Below are 4,929 nucleotides of genomic sequence, written 5' to 3'. Positions count from 1 at the left end.
TCCTGTGATTTCTCCCAAATTAGGTGCTGCGTCGGTACAAATGGAGCTGTGCATAGTAGGCATCTCATAGAGGTCACGCAGCAAATGAATGCAGCCCTCTGCATCCCAGATGTCTAATGTTCCTGGGGACCCTTTGTCCATCAGTGGGGCTCCCGCTCTGGCCATAGCCGGGATAGGGACCTCCCTTGACCCCACTTATTCTCCCACTGCAAGCCCCAGATAGAATCAGGAAATTTTTCTCCCATGGGGAACTACTGTGCCCTGAGCCCCAGGTGGGTGAAGCTCAAGGCCTGTGAGGGCTGAAAGCCACACTGGAGAGTCCCAGCCCTGGCTGGAGCTCTGTGGGTGCCAGGCCCACAGCAGGCCTCGCAGGACTGATGCACTTTGATCCTACCTACACTCCATGAGAAGGCCCTCAGAGAACCCCAGATTCCCAGAGCGAACTGGGCTTCCAAGAGGTGCAGGGTGCGCCCGAGACCCAGGCTTGGCACAGGGAAATGCCAACCTTGTGAACAGGAGGTCCAGCACCTGCTGTGTGGTGCCAAACCTGTGGTGGCTTCGCAAAAAGCTGAGCAGAAAGCGGGGGTCCCCTCTCAGTAGGGAAGGCACCAGGCAGTTCACCATCTTCTCCAGGTGCCTTGACGCTGTTCCGAGGCTCCCCACACTGGGGGGCTCTGCTGGGCTCAGGAAGAGCTCAATTTCCCCCTGGGCAAGACAAAGGTGAGTCAAACATCAAAACACAAACAAACTGTAAGGTCACTCAGGCCGTACACTCAAGTGAAAAGAGTGCAACCAGTTTTCTTGGATATTCACACACACACACACACACACACACACACACACACACACTATACCACACCATACCACACCACACCACATTACACTGAAATATTTCAGGATTTCAGACACAGGAGAGACCTGATGGGAAACAGGAGGATTTTATTTTTAGGTGTATATCAGCTCAGCTGATAAATCCAAAATGGCTGAGCAAAGCACAAAGGACAGGCTCCAGTTTTACGTATTTGGTCAAGGGGGTTGGCCTTTAGCGCGGGATTTACTGGCAGGCAGACGAAGAACAAAGGCAGTTGGTTGAGTGACAGTTTTGTATCTTGGTGGCCCTGCTCAGACACAACAGGATATCTCACTTACAGGGACAACAGCAGAGCCAACCAGACCACACCACATGATACCATGCCTCATCTCACCCACCACAGGAGGTGTTTGTGGTCACTCTGATAGACGAGGAGTGGGTAGAGCGCCAATGTTTACCTGCTCTGGGCTGCTGTGGGTCACATTTTTTCTTCTCCAGGAAAGTGGCCAGACGCCTCTGAGGCGAGGTTTGGCCCGCCATCTCCACACAGGGCGGCGGTCCCCACTCCGTGATTTCCTGAGGCGCAGGACACGGCCTATTGGGAGGCAACTCGCGAACATCCCACTCTCTTCTGTGTCAACTGACAAATGAGCTGGCTGTTTTACATTTGAAATGTGGGCGCCTAGCGACCAGGTTCTGTTCCATCAGGAAGTGATGTCACTTCCTTTGGGTCCCTTACCTGAGCTGCTCTTACAGGATCTCCCCACATGACATGGATCTCTTGGTGGATAGACTGTGAAACTTGTTGATTTTCTTTGCTCTGTCTGTCTAGGGCTCCCATTCAAGTGAGACTTTTTGTAAGCTTTATTTCTCCAAATACTGTCTGCCACATGCATCAATATTTCTCCTCATATGTGTGTTGATACCTTGGGTTGGTACCTTGTGGAGTTTCAGGCTTGGTTTCTAGATTGGCTTGGGTTTGCAACACTGGTGAAACACTTCAGCATTTACCCCAAGAGCTACATTCCCAGCATTGTCTAGTTGTCTTCTTTATTCTATGTCTTAGAATTACGTTGTCTCATCTCTCAATAGTTTGGGATTTTCTCACTACCTCTTGTTAATTTCTATTTTAAAGCCATTTGTGGCCTGGGAGCTGATATCGTGTGGTTTTTACTCTTTAATTTGTTTACATTTTCTTGCCCTGGTTCTGAGGCCATTCTACTACTGGATTATGTTCCCAGGCCACCTCCTACCTGTCCTTTTTGAGACAGGGTCTCACTAAGCTGGCCTTGAACTTGGAATGCTCCTGCCTCAGGCTCCCAAGCAGCTGAAATTACAGGTGCACAACACTGCACACAGATTCCATGTATTTTATTGGTCCAAAATATGGTCTGTCTTGATGAATATCTTAAGTGAGCTTGAGAAGAATATGTATTTTGTTGTTGGATGATGTCTATAGATGTCTACAGTCTATAGATGTCCCATATCTTCAGTTGACTGTGCTATTGAGTTGAACAGTCTTTTTGAGACAGGGTTTCCCTATTCAGTTCAGGCTGGCCCTGAACTCATGTCAATCCTCCTGCCTCGGCCTCCCGACTGCTGGAATTACAGAGGTGTGCCACCACGCCAGCACAAATATGTTCTTACTGATTTCCTGCCTTCTGAATTTGTTTACTGCTGACTGAGTGGTGTGTTGATGTCTCCAACTATAAAAATGGATTCATCTATTTCTTATGGTTTCTTAGTTTTGGGGTCACACGCCTTGATACTCTACTGTTAGGCACATGTACATCAAGAGCTTTTATGTTTTCTTGGAATATTGATCCTTCAATCATTAGGCAATCCCCCTCTTGATTCCTGATAACACTACTTCATCTGAAATCTGTTCTGTCTTAAATTAATATAACTATTCCTGCTTCCTTTTAATTCATTTTATTATGGCATATCTTTCTGTTACTTTTTTTTTTTTTTTTTTTTTTCAGAACCGTGGATTGAACTCAGGCCCTTGCGCTTGCCAGGGAAGCGCTTATTTCACTGAGCCATCTCCCCCGGCCCCTCTGTTACTTTTAACCTGTATTTGAAGTGGATTTCTTATAGACAACATATAGTTGATTTCTCTTCTTTTTAAACCTACTCTGCTGTCACTTTTCTTTGGAGCTTCTAGAATATTGGCCTTTAAAGTGATTATAGGTATACAGTAACATCTGCCACATTTATTACTGCTTTCTACTTGTTACTCTGGTTCTTTGTACTTGCTTTTTGTCTTCTACTCTTTTTTTTTCATATTTGTAGTTTTCACTGTGTATTTTATGTGATTTTGTCCGAAAGTATCATTATTTCTCCTTCATTTCTGATATAGAACTATAGATTGTGCATTTTTTTCTGAACACTTTAAATATCTCACTTTACTCCATTCTTGCTTGGACATCTTCTGACAAGTCAGATGTGACACTTACCTTTGCTGGTCTGTACATAAGGTAATTTTTCTTCCTCTAGATTCTTTGGGATTTTTTCTTTACTATGATTTCCTGTGGTTTGAATATGCTATACCTACATGTAGTGTTTTCTTTTTCTTTCTTTCTTTTCTTTTTTTCAGAACCAGGGATTGAACTCAGGCCCTTGCACTTGCCAGGGAAGTGCTTATTCTACTGAGCCATCTCTCCAGCCCTGTAATGTTTTCATTATTTATTTTGCCATTCTACTTAGTGATCTCTGAGCTTCCTGGACCTTGTAGTTTGGTGTCTGATATTGACCTGCAGAAATTCTCAGAATCATTCACTTCAGATGTGGTCTCCCTCTGCCTTTGGTATTCCTAGTGTTCCCAATTGGCTGTGGAATGATTTACTTAAAAGTCATGAGTCAGCCCAGCACAGCTCCCTTGACGTGGGCAGCTGCGGTCTTTCAGTGCCACTGGCTCTCCACCCCCAGTGTTTCAGCTGCGAGTGCTTCGGCTGGCGGAGGTGTTGGCCTCCCTGGAAGCTCCTCTTCAGCCTAGCTCATGCCCCCTTTGTGACTATACTTCCTCATGGAGTTGTCCGCAGGTTACCCTGATCTGTGTTGGTCTCGGCTGATCTCCACCAGTCACCGCTTGTCTCTCTCACTTGGCTCTTCCAATCACCAATGTCCACTGTCCTTTGCCACTAGTCTCCAGAACTCTCCAGGGCTGGCAGCCCCTTGCATTGCAAGCTCTTGTTAGAGCAACTCACTCATCCCACTCAACCTGGAATAAGAATCACAAATAGACAATGAGACCCTGGGAGTGAAGCTTTACTGGGACCCTTCCTGAAGCACAGAGGGTAGCTCACACGAGGGAGCTCTCCTCAGCTGTCCTAAGGAGTGTGAAGGAGTGCTGCTTATACAGAGCAGGAGTGGCTCAGCATGTGCAGGTTCATACATTTCACAGACCTACTTGAGGACTTTTGGAGAAAGATGGGAGAAGAGTGACTTGGAGGTCATAGGGCGGAGCCATCAGGCATTCTGCAAGGTGGTTGTCATCTCAGAGAGGTCTGAGCTTCCAGATTTTGGGGGCTAAGGCAACTGTCTCTGGAGTGCTGTGGGGACATCTAGGAGACAACAGCTATCACGGCCAACAGCTTCCCAAACGCTGAGAGAAGCAGCTGCTTGACTGGTAGCTCACTTGTTTCTATAAAAAGGTCTGGGCTGAATTCACTACTGCTGCTGCTTTAAGAAACTTCTAGGAGTCCCACGGCCCGCTGGGATTTGGGGGATGGGGGTCATCAGAGGCTCCCCACTGTCCCTCCCCAGTCTTTGCTCTGTGAGGTGTGGTCCTCCGTCTCCGACAGGTGGCGGCAGCTTCTAGAGAAGCCTGTCGTGGGAGAGCGGCTGGGGGGACCTCAGCCAGACTGGCTCACATCAGCTCAACCTCAAGGGAAGCCATCGAGGGAACTACAGAGAAGGCGAGCAGACCCTGGGCCGGTGCTACATCCAAGGTCATCCTTGAGAAGGCGAGAGAGTATGTGGCGGAGGGGCATAGTTATCTTCTCCTGGCTATCAGAAGGAAAGCGAAGTACTAGGCCATATTTCTCTGCTGTCTCGCTATCATATGTACTTGTACTTCTTGTAGCTGTCCCGCATTTCTGATATATTTTATTTTTTTT

Source organism: Octodon degus, unplaced genomic scaffold (genome assembly GCF_000260255.1).
Source record: "Octodon degus isolate 3935 unplaced genomic scaffold, OctDeg1.0 scaffold00043, whole genome shotgun sequence".
NCBI lineage: Eukaryota > Metazoa > Chordata > Mammalia > Rodentia > Octodontidae > Octodon > Octodon degus.
This window is presented reverse-complemented; position numbering follows the sequence as displayed.